General features: G+C 51.5%; 1 protein-coding gene across 6 annotated transcripts in view; it reads left to right on the forward strand.

Moving 5' to 3' along the window:
• The first annotated feature begins 10,062 nt into the window (after nucleotides 1–10,062).
• LOC131764121 (serine protease 44-like) overlaps nucleotides 10,063–17,373 on the forward strand; it is a 28,208-nt gene continuing 20,897 nt past the window's right edge. Inside the window, exons 1-4 of one of the 6 annotated variants that reach the window (XR_010842595.1) lie at nucleotides 10,080–10,291; nucleotides 11,585–11,714; nucleotides 14,063–15,805; nucleotides 16,573–16,767. The gene's annotated coding sequence lies outside the window, so the exon portion shown is untranslated. Of the gene's footprint in view, nucleotides 10,292–11,584; nucleotides 11,715–14,062; nucleotides 15,806–16,572; nucleotides 16,768–17,373 lie in introns of all 6 variants that reach the window. The other 5 variants (XR_010842599.1, XR_010842597.1, XR_010842598.1 and 2 more) reach the window with 5 other exon arrangements.

The following is a 17,373-nucleotide window of genomic DNA, read 5'->3' on the forward strand; positions in this document are numbered from 1 at the left end:
GATACCACTTCACACCCATTAGGATGGTTATTATCCAGAAAACAGAAAATAACAAGGGTTGGCGAGAAGGTAGAGAAATTGGATCCCTTGGGCACTGTAGGTGGGAATGTAAAATGGTGCAGCTGCTGTGGAAAAAGTATGGAAAGTCCTCAAAAAATTAAAAACATAATTACCATATGACCCAGAAATTCCGCTTCTGAGTATATATCCAAAAGAATTGAAAGCAGGGACTTGAAGAGATATTTGTAAACTCATGTTCACAGCAGCATTATGCACAATAGCTGAAAGGTGGAAACAACCCAAGTGGCCACCAATAGATGAATGGATAAACAAAATGTGGTCTATACATACAATGGAATATTATTCTGATTTAAAAAGGAAAGAAATTCTGCCACATGGTACAACATGGATGAACTTTGAGGACAGTATGTTAAGTGAAATAAGCCAGACATAGAAGGACAAATGCAATATGATTCCACTCAAATGAGGTTCCTAGAGCGGTCAAATTCATAGAGGCAGAGAGTAGAATGGTGGTTGCTGCGGGTTGGGGGCAGGGAGGAATGGGGAATCATTGTTGAAGATAAGAAACACGAAAAACAGAGGCGAGACGGAGTGTCTTAGGTTGGACGTCCCCAGAAGCAGAGCTGAGACAAGGACCTGAATGTAAGTAGTGTCCCTGGGAGGTGGCCCCAGGGGGCACGGGAGAGCAGCTGGGCAGGGAAGGAAGTCCTTAGGGTGCATGGGAGCAGAAGACCCTGTGGACAACGGGGGCTCAGCCCCACTGGGGACCTCCAGGAGATGGTGGTGTTGTCTCACTGAGGGCATGAGGAAACCAGACTATTTATCTACCAGCTCCCACCTTCGCTGGTTAGGGCAGGGCCCCAGAGGCAGGCTGGAATATTTGTGTGGGGCAATACTTCAGCATCTGCTCCAGGGAGCCATGAGGGCATCAGAGAGAAGACATTCCAGCAGAGACAGGAGCAGAGTGTGTGGTGGGGAGGCGACAGGATGTGGTGGAGGGTCCTTGGGCCGTGGGAAGGGCTTTGGTGTGTGCTCTGGGGAGATGTGTTATCAGCATCACTCTGGCTGCTATGTGGAGAATAGACTGGGGCATATGAGAGGAAGCAGGGACCACAGGTAGGAGGGTCCAGGAGAGAGAAGGAGATGCATGCGTGGTTCAGTGGAAATGGTGAGAAGTGATCAGATTTCAGGTCATTTTTTAAGACACTCTCAGCAACATTTTGGGCAGATTTTGAGGTTTTCTTCTTCCTTTCCTTGTCTAAACACAGTCCACTCCAGCCCCAGGTCTGGTGTGGGGTGGGAGTGAGGGACCGTGGTCTGCCCTTTCATGGTGCATAGTCTGGCTGGCTGGTAGGGCAGGGAATGGAGGCACTAGTGGACTTGCTGCAGTGGTCTCTGCTAGTAAGGGCGTCTCCTTGTGCATGTTTGACTTTGCTGGACTCTGGCTAGCCTCCCTGGCCAATTGGTGGCCGCGGACCCCCACAGAGGAGAGCAGGGTCTCCCTTTGGCCCCAGTCAGGGCAGACAGACTGGCCAATATCCTTCTGGGCAGGCCCCAGCCCCCTTGCTCTTGGACACCAAGCCCAGGAACAGCTGAGCTCCCCTTCAAAAGTCCCCAGGATCCACACGGGACTGAGTGGTCCCAGCTTTTTCTTTCCACCCTTGGCTGAGTCCTGTAGGCAGGGATCACACCTGTTCTCAGCCATCCCCAGGCAAGAAGAGGTCCTGCCTCCAAGTTTCCATGTGTCTGGGATCCCAGGGAATATGTGTCCTGCTCTCGCAAGAAAGCCTGCCCCCTCCTCTTGTTTCCAGAATGGTCCTGCAGCGCCCCCAGCCCTCCCCCAAACACACCCTCCTTCTTGCAGGCTCCCCTAGTTCCTGGGAGCTACCACCCTACTCAGCTTGGCCTGGCAGTGGAAGGGAGTGTCCCACACATCCCCTGAGACCCTCTGCAGCTCCCACCCGCCAGTCTTCAATTGTGGAGAGAGTAGACAGGCTGTGGGGGGCTGGTGCGGGCAGAGCTGGGGCTTTTGTGTCTGCTGAGCTCTGCCTGGGGCTGTTTGGTCCCCCTTGTTGGGGCTCTACTCCACTTAGAATGTGTCTCTGTCCCAGTCATGGCCGTGATGCCACTCTGGGGCATTTTGCCTGTTATATGTGGCTGTGCTGATCATGTGTGGGCTCAGGTCACTGGCTGTGGGTGTGAGTGTCAGAGTGGAGGGGCCTAGAGGGTAGAACTCAGCTGCAGGGGTGAGGCTTCTCCTCACTCAGGAGCCTCTCACCTACCTTGGCTGGGTGAAATGTGTTTGCATTTCTGTGTGTCCCCCTGTGTCTGTGTGTGCATACATGCACAAGTTTGCCTGTGTACTTGTGTCTGTGAGTGTGTGTCTGTGTGTATACCAGCAAATGCAGGTGTCCATTTGTCTGTGCACATGCACATGTACGTTTACCTCTGTGTGTGTGTTTGTGTCTGTTTCTGTGCATCTCTGAGTGTGTACGTGCTGGGGGCTCTGCTGAGTCAGTGCTTGTGTTGGGCGGGCAGCACTGCCAGCCAGGCTGTGGCCTCCCCACAGTTGCATAAACACTGGTCCCAGCTCCCCGCTCAAGCAGGGTGGTCCAGCCTATGTCCCTGCGGCCGGTGGAAAGGGGTCGGTGTGGCAAAGGGTTTGCCCTCACGTCAGCCTGGTCCCCTCCATGCCTCAGGTGCCAAGTCATATGCCCCATAAGGCTGGAGTCTGGTCTGGGGTCTCTCTATGCCTTACTTCCCCCATCTGGCCCAAGGCCTCATCTCTGAGGTCTCTGTAAGGTGTCAGGAACATTTACCTCTCCAGTCTTGGTCCAGGCTGAACCAGAGGGTCAGTGGGGCAGTCAGGGGACTAGGGGGCCAGGGGCAGAGTTCAGCCTCACTACCCCAGGACCAACCATCCCTCCTCTGCTCTGACGTCTCTGCACGGCTCCCTGCTGCAGCCGGCATCTTCTCTCCAGATGCCATCTGCAGGGATCCTGGGGTCACCACTGGGACATGGATTAGGTAGCACTAAGTGGGGGGACAAGAAGGCCAGAAATTCAAGTCGAGGCAGAATGAAGTCAGGCAGAGTCTTGAGGAAATCAAGTATTGGAGGAAATCCTTAACCAAGTCACAAGAAGGAAGGAAATCAAACTGTAAGGATGAGGCCCTGGACTCTAGGGCTCAAAGCGCCCAGTGGCACAGGGGCTGACAGACGGCAGATAAAGATCTTAAGAGAATGTGGGGAGGGGCGGGTAGACTAAACGGGTCCAAGCAGTGGCGTGCACAAAATCAGAGGGGGTGTGAAAATGAGGTGGGAGGGAGGAGGAGGGGCAACAAAAACTGGGCAGCCCTCATGCTGCATAAGGGGTGCTTGGGGAGGTGCCAGGCCGGAGTGCTGGGCTGTTGTTTCCAAGGCCTTGAGTGGTAAGGAGGGTTTAGGGGAGGGGGCTAGGGTGAGCCTGCCTGGGTACAGGACCAGCCACACCCCAGGGAACCCAGGTACCTCAGGGAACAGCAGGAAAACCCTAGACCCTGAACCCGGTGACCCAGCACAGAAGAGCCTCCCTGGGGTTCCCCTTCCAACCAGCCCCAGGCCCGCCCTTGCCCAAGTTTGGGGGTTATTTGCTCCTGCCCTCCCAAAGCCACACAATGCTGGTTTGCCCAAATGCTGACAGAGCGCAGCTGGAATGTAGAGTGTGTGTGTGTACACGAGGCTCCCCAGGGTCGCCTGCCCAACAGGCCCCTCTAGTCTCAGAAGCCAGGGCCAGGTCCCCTTGGATGGAGAAGGGCCTAGAAGGTCAGGGCTGGGAAGGGCGCCTGCCTTCCACTCCTCCCCAACCTGGCTGTGGACACCTGAGGTTCCACCATTTTCTTCCAATCTCCACTCTCTTCTTCGGACTGTGGGTCCGGGTACTTTGCATATCTACTGAGGCTTTGGTGAGAATGAGAATGGGTGTGTCAGAGCCTTTCTGGAGGGCTGGGGAATGGAGTGAGGCAGTAGAAGACTTTGGAACTCCAGAGATGGGGAAGACCCTGCTCCCTGGGAAGTCTCAGATCTTTGCCAACTTCCTAATTTTTTTTTTTTTTTTTTTTTTTTTTCGGTATGCGGGCCTCTCACTGTTGCGGCCTCTCCCGTTGCGGAGCACAGGCTCCGGACGCTGCAGGCTCAGAGGCCATGGCTCACGGGCCTAGCTGCTCTGCGGCATGTGGGATCTTCCCAGACCGGGGCACGAACCGGCGTCCCCTGCATCGGCAGGCAGACTCTCAACCACTGCGCCACCAGGGAAGCCCTCCAGCTTCCTAATTTTTATACTTTGGTCCAGTTGAACACGAGCACCCCTTTTCCCCACCACTCCTATGCCCTGGGTCTGGAGGTCTGTCTTCCCTCCCATCAGTACCTTGTCCATCTCACTCCCTTCTTCATCTCTTTCCCTCTCTCCCATAGTAGGCTTGCTTGGAAGCCACTTAAAGGTGCTTAGAATGCCATCCTTAGCTCCCAAGCTAACTTGGAGAGACAGCGAGCGCCCTGTCCCAAGGGGTGTGCAAGCAGAGGGGAACCAATTCCAGTCAGGAAGGTTGCAGAAGGGATTCTTGCTCTGCTGGAGACTGGAAGCATTTGGGTGTCCACAGGCTCCAGGGCCCAACGTGTGACAATATCCAAGACAATTTTCATGGGAGAAGAATAAGGCCCGTGTTGCGTGTTTTCTGTGAAGCTCAGTTTATGCATCTTCAAGGCCTGGCTGTTTTTCTTCAGGGACTGCATCCTGCCTTACTTTATTTTTTTTTTTCTTTGCCTTAAGAATATTATTTTGTTCATAAAACAATGGTGATGATAGCTGGTGGCAGTTGTTTTCCATGTCTTTACTTGGCAAAATAAGACCTTACAAGTCCATTTTTAAGTTCTGAGGCAATCGCACAGTTTGTTGCAGTGAAAATCACCCCAAATCCCTGGATAGATACCCTTGAATGGGGCAGGTCCTTTCCAGGCTCAAGGCTCATCTGAATCAGGTGCTGACTGTGCTCCACCGTGATGACTGACAGAGGCCTGGCCCTACTAGTTGGGATGGAGTGGTGAGTGGAGACGTGGCAGGGCCAGTGCAGGTGAGCTTGGGGGTGAGGCACATGAGTGAAGATGCCTCAGCTCCCTTCGCTGGAGTGTCTGGGACCCTGAGATTCCAGGTGTCCCCAGATCGCTGGATACCCATACCTGTGTGCACCTCTGGTGGGAAGCCAGTGGCAGTGACCTTTCATTCCTTGCTGCAGCACATGGTGTGGGACGGTGGCTGCTGGGCAGGAAGGCAAACACTGAATGGCTTCTAGCTTTTGTGAAGAGTAACCGTGCTCAGGGATGAGGGATAAGAAGGGAAGCTGGGCACATCCCAGGAGTACCAGTGGGTTCCTCTGCACGGCCTGGGCTGGGGGCCCCCAAGAAGGTAACACACCCAGATCCCAAAGCTCTAGGTGGAGACAGCTTGGGCCAGCTAGTAGCAAGCTGCTCCCTCTCTCAAGGGCTCAGGTTCTGTGTAGTCCATCCCCCAAAGGGTGCTTTCCTTGTAGTAAGGGGGTCCCTGGGGTTGGTCTGGAGAGTAGAGCTGGAGGTGTGGGCAGGCCCTGGGCCCCCAGGCTTGCTGTGGCTGCAGGGCCACATCACAGAGTGATTCCTACCCTCCTGGTCACCTGAGGATTCAGCCGTCAAGCCCCATACTCAGGGTGGACAGGCCTGGCTATAGGGTCAGCAGGGGCAAAATGGTTACAGAGTACCAAGAATGACCTTGAAATTCATTCCCCAGCACGCCCAGGTTGCCTGCCCCGCCTGGGCTCCTGCCTCAGTTTCCACTGTGGTCAGAGTCCCTCTCCTAGGTGGAGGCCCTGAACCCTGCAGGCTGCCTTCCTCCCCTAACTCTAGTAGGGCCCATTTAACTCATCAGTACACAGTGATCACACATCTATTGTGCTCCTAGCGCTTCCCCAGGTGCCAGGAGCTTGTAGTGAACTCACAAAGAAAACGCTTTGGCCGGGTCCTACTCTGGCTCTGGCCCAGCTCCCAGGTCTCCTGTTCTTGTGTCGTGCCTGTGACTTCAGACCTGAGTGAACATGGAGGGGCACCTAATTCCGTTCATCTGGAGTGGGTACTGTGCCTGCCAGCCCGATTCTGACCTCAAAGTTGGGCAGGAAGGGCCCTCAGATACCCAGGCCAACATCTTTTCCAGGGTAAGACTGATGAGCTGCTGCTTGCTTGAACACCCCCCGAAACAGGGAGCTCACTCCCTGTTGAGGCAGCTTGGCCAGGCAGGCAGCTCTCTGACATAGGGCCAAAATCTGTCCAGGTGTCTCTAGTCCTCAGAAACTGGATCCTTAGAACTGATTTTCCCCTGACCTGAACCCTCTGTGATCCACTAGGCTGACCCCAGCCCTGCTATTTTCTAGGTTGATCCCTTGTTCCAGGATGGGCCTTGCCCTCTGTAAGGCTGCTGACCCAGTGGGGGTTCAGGGGTGTTGTTTTTTTTTTAATAGAAATCTTTTTTTTTTTTCTAAAGCACCCCAGCGTTTTCTTTCTCCCTCCCTCCCTCCCTTTCGTCCTTTCTTTCTTGCAGGTCTTACTTGCCTCATGCAGGATCTTCGTTGCAGCATGAGGGATCTTTTTTTTGTTGTTGCAGAATGAGGACTTAGTTGCGGCATACATGTGGGATCTAGTTCCCCGACCAGGGATCGAACACGGGCCCCCTGCATTGGGAGCATGGAGTCTTATCCACTGCGCCACCAGGGAAGTCCCAGTACTCGGTTTTTTAGGGCCCTGAGAATTATTGCAGCACCTGCTCCTGGAGCTGGACGGCAAGGGCTGGCTCTGCAGTGTAGAGGGCCCTGAGGTCACCTTTGTGGAGGGTGGCCAGGAGGGGGTGTTTCCGGGCAAGGAAGGCAGTGTTATAGGAGAGGGAGGTCCCTGCAGGTTGCCCTGGGGCTTCTTCTCTGGGCCTCAGTTTCCCTCTGGTGCTGGCTGGAAGTGTTCTGAGCTCCCACCAGAGGTGGGAACCTCTGGTGTTCTGAGCCCTGGAGAGGCCCCTTCTGGACTCTGAGCTTCGGGCTGGGGGCGGTCGGGGGAGGCGACAGCTGCTTTGAAACGTGGAGAATAATAAAGCAAGGAATGTCTGAGCTCAGGGGAAAAATAACCCCCGCCCTCTGGGCCTCCCACCCTGCACATAATGAATTAAGTACAGGGAGGCATGTTTCATGTCGGGGTGCTGGCTGGGGGAGGCCAGAAGGCTCCTAATGAGAAACAGGGCCCTGGATGGGGCCACTGGGAGCTGGGGGTTTGAGGTCACCTAACCTGACCCCTGGGGGTGCTCTCACTCCCCAGAAGCTTCCTCTCAATCTCCCTTTGTCTGCATGGGTGAGGGGGTGGTCATCCTGTCCCATCTCCATGCTGACCTCTGATCCCAGGCTGCACCCCAGTGCTGGCCCTGAAAGGTCAGAAAGGGGAGATGGTGTGGCTGATTTGGATGGATCATCTCATTCTCTCCTTTCTTCAAGCATTTACTGAGTACCTACTGGGTAGGTATCTTGCCAGCAGGATGGTGGGGTCAACGCTGCCCCCTGATGGACTGATCAAATAAACAGAGCCCATCAGCATCTGACCTGCAAGCCCCCAGGCCCCAGGCCACCTCCTGTCTCCAGTCTCCACAGCCCTTCCCCTTCCTCTGCCAATTCCTCTGTCCCCCATGGCCTCACCCGCCTTCCACCCCTATGTTCCTGGCTCCAGCTCAGTACTACCCCTGCCCCCTTAGGTGGGGCTTGGACATCAGTGGCTCTGGGTCCAGCTCTACCTTTCCAGTCCATCAGGGATCTGGCTTTATTATGGGTCACCTCCCCCCACCTCCTTTCTCTCCCTCCCCAGTAAACTTAATGTTCCCCCAACAAGGTCCACACTCCCGAACTTCACTCATACTCTTCCTTCTGTCTGGTGGAACCCCATTCATCTACTCCCCAAGACTGCTTTCTAAAAAAACCCCACTCCTTCCAGAGGGGCCCAGGGAACAGTGGATAAGTGAGTAATTAAACTGTCAGCAAAAGGGTAAATTCTCAGCAAGGGAGCTGTAGAGGAGTGGAGTCAGGTAGGGATGTTCCTAAGGCCGCCCACCTCTGCCAGCTTGGGGCAAGTCTCCCATTTTATTTTTAAGAAGTCTGACCAGCACCCTGGAGCTTGAAATATTCTCCCCCACCATCACTTCTCTCCCCCCACCCATTTTAATTAAAACCATTGTTTTTCAAGCACATGTTAATTAAAAAGCAAACATGTTTTGCTAAGTAATTTGGAAGCTCTGGTTATGCAAACCAGAGTCATTCCAGTTAAAAAAATCCCTCACCCAGCTTGCCCCAGTGTCTTGGGAGCTGAGGACCCTTGTGGCTACAGTAGATGCACATCCCTTTAGACTTTACATTCCCTGTGGAGGTCTAGCTAGGGCAGGTGTCCTCTATGTTTCACAGGTGGGAACACAGAGGGGTTACAGAGGCCTAGAGTTCCTAGCAAGCGTAGCATCACCAACCCCCTGCAAATGTGTGCTCTGGGCCTGGGGAGCAATATCTGGTGAGGAGGGCGATCGACTCCTGTGCCCCATCCTGCAGGCAGGGTCTTTGTCTCAGAGCCTCTGCCCAGCTGTGGGCTGAGGGGAGGAGGATGCAGGCATGACAATGCTGCGAGCCCAGCCAGGAAGGCTGACGGGTGCTGGGCCACCTCCCTGAGGTCTTCAGCACAGCTCTGGCTACGATTAACCAAAGCTGGGACGGTAGGTCCCTGAGGTGAGGGCCCAAGGTAAGGACCAGCCGTCTGGGATGGGGGAGCCCTGGATGCTCAGAGGTACCTGCTGCAGCCCCAGCTCCCCACTCTGTGTCTGGTCTTGCCCACAGTGTGCCCACCCTGACTCCTGGTCCTGGGAGTCTTGTAGTTCTGGGGCCCTTCACTTCTTGTGCAGTAGCCTCAGGGCCCATTTCAAGGAGCTGGAGCCCCCAAGATGCAGGGTTCAGTGACCTCTAGTCCCTCCTGCTCCCTCTCCCTGGCAGGCAGGGATGGGGGCATTGCACCAAGAGGCCTTTCCAAACCCTGTCACCACTTTGCAACCTGCTTGTTGGCTCTCCCAGCTCAGAGTCCTACCAACAGAAGGGTGTCTCACATGTGTGCCGGTGTGTGCTCCATGTGCGTGCGAGTCTGTACCCAGGTGTGTGTCACTGTTCACCAGGGCCCTGGTGTGAAGGGGTCTCTTCCTGCTTCCTGAAGGAGACCAGTGTCGAGGTCCCGCAGGGATGGGGGAGGGTGGTGGTGCGGTAGTGACCAGGAAGAGGATGTCTAATGCGGGAGGGAAGGCGGATACCCACACCCCCCGCCCGGCACTGGGGAACACGATGGGCCGGCTCGCACCTTCTGCACACACACAGGGACACAAGCTGAGGGGCGGGACGCCTGAAGACCTGGCCCTGTGCCACCCAGCCGGCCCTCTCTCTCCCCTGCACTCAGCCTTCTTCTCTGTAAAATGAGAACTATGTGCTCTGATGTTTGCAACTTATGACACGCAGTGTCTCCCCATCGGGGACACACACACCCTCACAAGCCACGACACACGGTGTCACACAGCGACGCACGCTGGCAGCCGGCTCCCAGGGCCCGCCCTCCCTGGGCGACGCGCCAGTGACACACACACTGTCGCCGCGCCAGTGACACACACACACTGTAGCCGCTCCGGCTCACACCCACGTCCCGGGAGGAGCTGTGCTACCGCCGCACTCCCCTGGGTACCGCGGCGCAGCGCTTCTGTGCTCTGCTCCCTCCGCCGCGCCTAGAAACCGCAGTGGGCCGGCCGGGATGAGCTCACGCCGCCTTCCGCCGCCCAGGTCTAACACGCTCCAGATGCCCCGCGGCCCGAGCCGGGAGCGCGGAGGACGGCCCTCTGGCTCCCCCTGCAGGGCTCAGCTGCTCTCGGCGGTGCAGGCACCCGCGGGACGGGGTGGGGCTGCCTCCGGAAGGGGCGGGGCTTAGCTCACCCGCCCGCTTTTCCTCCGGTTCTGCCCGCCGCCTGAGTTCGGAGCCGGGGGTGTGCTGCTGCGAAAGCTGTCCCGCTTTTCCCGCGCGGCTTCCAGGTCCCAGCCCACGACCCCCGTGGGCGGCTCAGCGGCCACGTGCTGGGTGGCGGTCCCTTCACCGGCTGCCCTCGCCAAAACATGGGATTCCACCCCACTCCACCCCCAGTTACTCGGACCAGCCCGGACCCTTCACCAGGTACTGCAACTCAGGCCCCCGCGCGGCCCTGACTAGGCCCTGCCCACTCTTGCTCCTCTCGGAACAAACAGCCTAGTTTCTACTGGGAAAGCAGCAGGGGCCTGACCACCGCCTGTTTTTAATAAGCAGATGGTATTTCCCCGAAATCGCGGCCCCGTGGCTGACCTCACGGGGATGACGGCTGGCTGTGGGCCAGGGGGCGGGAGCCGCCTCAGGGTGAGCCCCTGATGCCTGGCCTTACAGAGAAGTCGGGCAGAGAGGAGGAGCTCTGGTTTCCAGTCCCAGCTCAGCTGCCGGCTCATCCAAAAATCTGTCCCTCTGTCTGTCTGTAGTGTTGTGCATCCCAGGCCAGTGCTTCCAGCGCCCCTCCTCCTCAGCCATGCCTAGGTTCCCACTTTCCTCCTGCCTCGTTGTATGGTCCTGGTAAACTGCTTAACCTCTCACCTCTCATTTCCTCCACTGTGGGATGGGGTCATTGTGGGATTTGAGAGGGGACCAGCAAGGGAGAGCAGATGGACCCCAGGAACAAGTAATTTCCAGAGGGCTGGAGGAGGGGTCTCTCGGGAGCTAAGGGGCCAGGGATCAGGCCTTGGTCTTCCTGGGGCAGAGTTGGGGAGGTAGAGGAAGGGCCTCCGGGGAGATAGATAGATAGGGCACCACAGATGTCCTGGCAGAATGACAGTGTTCAATGAAGGGTCAGCAGAGGGGGCTTGGGACACCTGGAGTCAGGGAAGGGTGTCAGGAAAGGCTTTCCAGAGGAGGAGGTTCTGAGTGAGGTGCAGTTAGTCAGGCTAAGACCCGGGGCTGGGCACAGAGTACTTAGGCAATGAAGGGGTGGGGTGGGGGACAGAATGGAGAGTGGAACCAGACAGTTGGGTCCAAGCCATCTCTGGTAGTGAGTGGAGACTCTGCTGGAGGCACCGTAGGGGGTGACGGCCCTTGGGAACTGGTCCTGAAGCCCCATCTGTAACTGAGGGACAAAGACAGAAAGCCAGAGGAGGGCACTGGGTCCAGTGGAGGGACAGAGGCCAGGAGCCACAGGGGGAGCAGGGGGACAGGGAGAGGAGTTGTAGCAGGCAGATAGGTGTGCGTTGGACATATCTGGTGGCTGGAAGATTTGTTTGCTCTGGAGCTTGCACTTTGCAGATGCTTGGGGCCCCTCCTCAAAGGAACAACAGTAACAGTGAGTAATACTTTTTGAGCAAAGCATGTGCCAGGCAATGCTCTGAGCACTTACAGGTATTAACTCATTCTCTCTTCACTAGAATTTTATTCATTTGTTCATTCATTCAGCAGATGTTTGTTGAGTACCTGCTGTGTGCCAGACATGTTCCAGGTGCTGGGAATCCAGCAGTGACAAGACATACAAAAACCCTGTCCACAGAAAGCTTACATGTGGAAGGGGAAGACAGCTCGTGCATATGTGAGTAAAATGTATAGTATTTCAGATTGTGAGAAGCGCTACAGAGAAAATTAGAGGATAAGGGGGATCAAGAGGGCAGAGTAGGGGGGCACACTTTTTGAGAGGGTGTCCTGGGAGAGCCTCAATGGGGAGGTGATGTTTGAGTACAGACCAAATCTGGCTCACCACCTCTTAGCTGAGAATAGTTTTTACAGAAGAGCATTTGCAATCATTTACAAGATAGGGAACACTAATTTTGATGTTATCCCCCTAAAAGAATTCCATTCTTCTTAGTAGACCTGTATTACCCCAAACCAAAACCAAAACCAAAAAAACAACAACCCCCTCCCCCCCAAACTAGTACTTAGTTCTTCTAATTATATTTTGAGTTTCATCAATAACATTGATGGGTGGCTTCCCTGGTGGCGCAGTGGTTGGGGGCCCGCCTGCCGATGCAGGGGACGCGGGTTTGTGCCCCGGTCCGGGAGGATCCCACATGTCGCAGAGCAGCTGGGCCCGTGAGCCATAGCCGCTGGGCCTGCTCGTCCGGAGCCTGTGCTCCGCAACGGGAGAGGCCACAACAGTGAGAGGCCCGCATACCGCAAAAAAAAAAAAAAAAAAAAAAAAAAAAAAGTGTGTGGCTGTCATTAATGGAATATCTTTTTTTTTCTATTACATTTTCTAATTTATTATTGTTTCAGGGTAGAAAGTTATTGATTTTGTATATTGATCTTTTCCCCAGCCCTCTTATTCTCTTACAGTTTTATTAATTTTTCAGTTGGTTTGTTTGGCTTTGTTTTAGAAAGCAGTTATATCTTCCACAAATGATGCATTTTGGTCTTCCTACCTATGTATAGCTCAGTTTCTTCCTTTCTTTACCTTCCTCCACTCCCCTTCTGCTTGTCTCCCTACTCTCTCCCCTTACTTCCTTCCTCTGTCTTCTCCATAATGCACAGGGTTTCAATCTCTTCACATCCTTACCAACACTTGTTATTTTCTGTGTTGTTGATCTTGGATTGTTTATTTTTAGCCATCATAATGGGTGTGAAATAGTATCATATTGTGGTTTTTTTTTTTTTTTTTTTTTTTTTTTTTGCGGGCCTCTCACTGTTGTGGCCTCTCCCATTGCGGAGCACAGGCTCCGGACGCGCAGGCCCAGCGGCCATGGCTCACGGGCTCAGTCGCTCTGCGGCATGTGGGATCTTCCCGGACCAGGGCACGAACCCGTGTCTCCTGCATCGGCAGGCGGATTCTCAACCGCTGCACCACCAGGGAAGCCCCATATTGTGGTTTTGATCTGTATTTTCCTAATGTTAGTGATGTTGGTTATCTTTTCATGTGCTTACTGTACATTTTTGTATCTTCTTTGGATAAATGTCTATTCAATTTCTATGTCCATTTTTAAATTGGGTTTTTGTTGTTGAATGTAGGAGTTCTTTATATGCTCTGGATATCAATCCTATATCAGATACATGAATTGCAAATATTTTCTCCCATTCTGTGGATTATCTTTCACTCTACTGATAGTGTTTTTTGCAGCACAAAAGCTATTAATTTTTTTAATTACTAATTAATTAGTTAATTTATTTTTGGCTGCGTTGGGTCTTCGTTGTTGCACGCGGGCTTTCTCTAGTTGTAGTGAGCGGGGACTACTCTTCATTGCAGCGCGCGGGCTTCTCATTGCGGTGGCTTCTTGTTGCAGAGCATGGGCTCTAGGTGCGCGGGCTTCAGTAGTGTGGCACACGGGCTCAGTAGTTGTGGCTCACGGGCTTTAGAGCACAGGCTCTGTAGTTGTGGCGCACGGGCTTAGTTGCTCCATGGCATGTGGGATCTTCCTGGACCAGGGCTTCAACCCGTGTGCCCTGCATTGGCAGGTGGATTCTCAACCACTGTGCCACCAGGGAAGTCCTGGAATTGTTTTCTTAATTTCCCTTTTTATCCCAATTTTATTTTTATTTATTTTTAAAAATCAATTTTAGTGAGGTATAATTTAAATGAAATAAATTGCACATATTTGACTAGTTTTGAGAGATACATATTTTTTTAAAGCCACAACAATAATCAAGATACAGAACAATTCCATCCCTTGTAAAAGTGTCCGTGTGTCCCTTCACAGTTCATTCTTCCCTCTGTCCCTGGCCCAAGGCAACCACTGCTCTACCTTCTGTCACTCTAGATTGGTCTACATTTTCTGGAATTTTATATGAATTTTTATATAAATGGAATAATTCTGTATGGGTCTGACTTCCTTCACTCAACATAATGATTTTGAGATTTACCCATACATTTGTATGTATCAGGAGTTAGTTAATTAATTCATTAGTTAACTTTTTTTTTTTTTTTTTTTCGGTACGCGGGCCTCTCTCCAGCTGCAGAGCACAGGCTCCGGACGCACAGGCCCAGCGGCCATGGCTCACGGGCCTAGCCGCTCCGCGACATGTGGGATCCCCCCGGACTGGGGCACGAACCTGCGTCCCCTGCATCGGCAGGCGGGCCCCCAACCACTGCGCCACCAGGGAAGCCCATTAGTATGGATGTCATACTTTGTTTATCCAGTTACCTGTCAGTGGTCATTGTTTTTTTTTTTTTTTTTTTCCTAGTATTTGGCTTTTGTTCAGTTTTTACTGGGCCATTTGTCTTCTTACAGAGCTGTTAAGTGTTCTTTATATGTTCTAGATACAAATATTTTGTCATAGATGTACTGCAAATATTTTCTTTCAATCTCTACCTTGAATTTTCATTCTTTTAACAGTAGTTTTCAAAGAGCAAAATTTTAAAATTTTGATAAAGTGCAATTTATCAATTTTTTTCTCCTATCACTTGTTTTTATGTCTTATTAAAATATATTTGCCTACTTCAAGGTTACACAAATTTTCCCTTATAGTTTTTTCTAGGAGTTTTATAGTTTTTGGTTTGACATTTAAGTCTGTCATTGATTTCTGGTTAATTTTCGGCTTAATTTCCTTTTTGATTGTTCACTGTTAGTACATAGAAATGCAACAAATATTTGCATGTTAATTTTGTATCCTGCAACTTTTCTGAATTCATTTATTATCTCTAACAGGATTTTTATGGAATCTTTAGGGTTTTCTATATATAAGATCATTTTGCCTAATTGGCTGGCTAGAACTTTCAGTACAATGCTGAGTAGAAGTGGTGAAAGTGAGCATCCTTGTCTAGTTCCTGATCTTAGGGAAAAGCTTTTAGTCTTTTGCCATTAATTATGATATTCATTGTGGGTTTTTCATATATGGCCTTCATCATATTGAGGAAGTTTCTTTTTGTTCCTAGTTTATTGATTTTTTTTTTATCATGAAAGGGTGTTAAATTTTGCCAAATGCTTATTGCCTCAATTGAGATGACATGTATGTGTATGTATGTGTGTTTCTTTTTCTTCTTTGAACATGTGTAAAATAACTATTTTGAAGTCTTTGTCTACTATGTCCAACACATGGGGCCCCTCGAAGACCCCATAAGTTAAGTTTCTCCTATCTGCTTCTTCTCCTATGTATTGGTTAAACTTTCCTATATCTTTTGCTGACAAAAAATTAATAGTCGATCTAAGAAAGAAGTAGAAAATTTTATTTGAGCCAGCCTGAGGATTATAACCTGGGAGACAGTTTTTCAGAAAATTCTAAGGGGGCTTCCCTGGTGGCACAGTGGTTAAGAATCCACCTGCCAATGCAGAGGACATGGGTTCGAGCCCTGGTCGGGGAAGATTCCACATGCCACGGAGCAACTAGGCCCGTGTGCCACAACTACTGAGCCTGTGCTCTAGAGCAGGGGAGCCACAACTACTGAAGCCCGCGTGTCTAGAGCCCGTGCTCCGCAGCAAGAGAAAGCCACCACAATGAGAAGCCTGCGCACCGCAAAGAAGAGTAGCCCGCGCACCGCAAAGAAGAGTAGCCTCCGCTCACGGCAACTAGAGAAAGCCCGCGTGCAGCAATGAAGACCCAACACAGCCAAAAATAAATAAATACATAAATTTAAAAAAAAAAAGAAAGTTCTGAGGACTGTTCTGCCTGTTAGAGATCAAAGCACAGTGATATAAGATTTTGAGACAAAGTTTTATGCATCGAAGTCCCATATTGACAGTTTACTAGTTCACCAAGGTGAGTAGTGGGTTATTGTAAGCCCTTACAGAATTGAGAAAGGAATGTTATCTCCTAAGGAGTTACCTTCTGGAGCCAGGAGGAAATTGGTTTTCTTTTGGCGAGTAGGCATTTCTGTGTCTTCTGAGGGGAGCTAATTAGTGTATAATGCAGATGCACAATGCACACTAAAGGGGAGGGGGTAGTGGCTCAAACAGGCAGAGAGAGAATTTTATGTTTAAAATTTTTCTGGTCCTGCCTTAAAAATAATTTTATTTCATCACTTTGCATGTCTTGTAATTTTTTCATTGAAAAGCAAAAATCATAGGTAATATAGTATAGCAAATCGGGATACTGATTCCTGCCCACCCAGGATTTGTGGTGATCATTTGTCTATTTGTTTAGTACTTGGGTGAGATAATTTTGTGAAGTCGATATTTCCACCTCAATTTGCAGCCTCTGATATCCCTGCTTAGGTTTTTTCCTTATTTTTATATTTTAGCCTGGCTTCCTAGGGTTAACTCCTGGATCACTGTAAGCTAGCTTCTCATTGGTCAATGGTTGTGTGTAAGCCCCTTTGGTCAGTTTTATTTTGACTATTTATCGTTGGAAGTGTGTGCGTGTCTTGGAGATGGCTTTCACCATTTAGGGAATTTACTCTCCCCTCCGTCACCGCATGTTCATCCAATGACTGGAAACTTGGAAATTCCCTATCCATTCATTCTTTTTTTTTTTTTTTTTTTTTTTTTTTTTTTTTTTTCCGGTACGCGGGCCTCTCTCCGCTGTAGCCTCTCCCATTGAGGAGCACAGGCTCTGGACGTGCAGGCCCAGAGGCCATGACTCACGGGCCAAGCCACTCCGCGGCATGTGGGCTCCTTCCGGACCGGGGCACGAATCCGTGTCCCCTGCATCGGCAGGTGGACTCTCAACCACTGCGCCACCAGGGAAGCCCTCCATTCATTGTTGAAAAGACACAGGCTTGGGTATGTGCACCGTCTCTCAGCCTACTAAGGATGAGTGTGATTTTATTTTTAAGCTGGGCTTATTAGGAGTTGCCCCTGGGTCAGAGAAGCTCACTGTGCAGCCAGTATTTGGTCAGAGGTTGTGCTTAAATCCATTGCACTAGCAAGGTTTCTGCACTTTGCTGATCTGTGTTTGGTTTGGGAAATACATTTAAATTTGCTCTACTTCCTGCTCTTATTGTTCATGAGTTGGTGTAGCCTAGTGCACGCACAGTGTTTTAGACCCCTGGGGATGAGTGTGATCCCAGGAGAACTCTTCTTGGCTGCTTCTTTCACTAGTTTTCTCTGTTAAACTTCTGGTTAGTCTGCTGTTTCACTTTTTGTTGCTAGTTATCATGGAGCTACTGACCCTCTCTTAACTGCTCACCAAGAAGATCCCTGTTGTTCTTAACAACTCCATTAGGCATGAATTTCTCCACCCTCTGTTCCAAATAAATTCAGCTATTTCAAGCAGAGTTGCAGAGCATTTCTTTCAGCCTGCCTATCCTCCTGGGCAGAATGTTTGTGCTGTTGTAGCAGAGCTAGGGATGGGGATGGCAGCCTGTTTCTCCTGGAATGGAACTCCTG

This window comes from Kogia breviceps, chromosome 10 (genome assembly GCF_026419965.1).
Source record: "Kogia breviceps isolate mKogBre1 chromosome 10, mKogBre1 haplotype 1, whole genome shotgun sequence".
NCBI classification, from domain to species: Eukaryota; Metazoa; Chordata; class Mammalia; order Artiodactyla; family Physeteridae; genus Kogia; species Kogia breviceps.